We start from the raw sequence: 641 nt of genomic DNA, 5'->3' as shown, positions 1-641 counted from the left end.
GTGCACACCGGCTTTTAGAAAGCAGGGGCAGGCAGCTCTCCAAGTTCAAGGCCAGCCTGGTCTACAGAGCTAGTTCTAGAACAGCCAAGGATACACAAGGAAAAAAAAAAAAAAAGAAAAAAGAAAAAGGTGTTCCAATTTCCAAGGGAAAGAAACTAGTCAGTCTAGTTTATATCAAGTTGTCAGACTTTGGTCTTATACCCTATATAATGGTATGGTGAGGGCTCTCACAAGACAAGTGTGACTGCCAAAGACCCATCCTTGGAGGCTGCTGAGGTTCTCAAGAGGATCAGTTCAGCCGGTCTCCAGGCTTGTGCCTTTAATTCCAGCACTTCGGAGGTAGATGCAAGAGAAGCTTTGAGTTTAGGGCCAGCCTGGTTTGTATAGGGAGTCTCATCCAGCCAGGGCTACATAGTGAGACCCTGTCTACAATTTACCAAAAAAAAAAAAAAAAAAAAAAAAACCTCATTGCAGGGCTGGAAAGATGGCTCGGCAGTTAAGAGCACTAGCTGTTCTTCCACAGGACCCTGGTTCAATTCCTAGCACCCACATGACAGCTCATGGACTCTGATACCCTCACACTGATAAACCCATGTAAAACACCAATACACATAAAAAAAAATTCTTGCCGGGCGTGGTGG

The sequence above is a fragment of the Mus caroli genome, chromosome 17 (genome assembly GCF_900094665.2).
Source record: "Mus caroli chromosome 17, CAROLI_EIJ_v1.1, whole genome shotgun sequence".
In the NCBI taxonomy this organism is placed as follows: domain Eukaryota; kingdom Metazoa; phylum Chordata; class Mammalia; order Rodentia; family Muridae; genus Mus; species Mus caroli.
The sequence above is the reverse complement of the archived record's forward strand: the minus strand, read 5'-3'. Positions refer to the sequence as shown.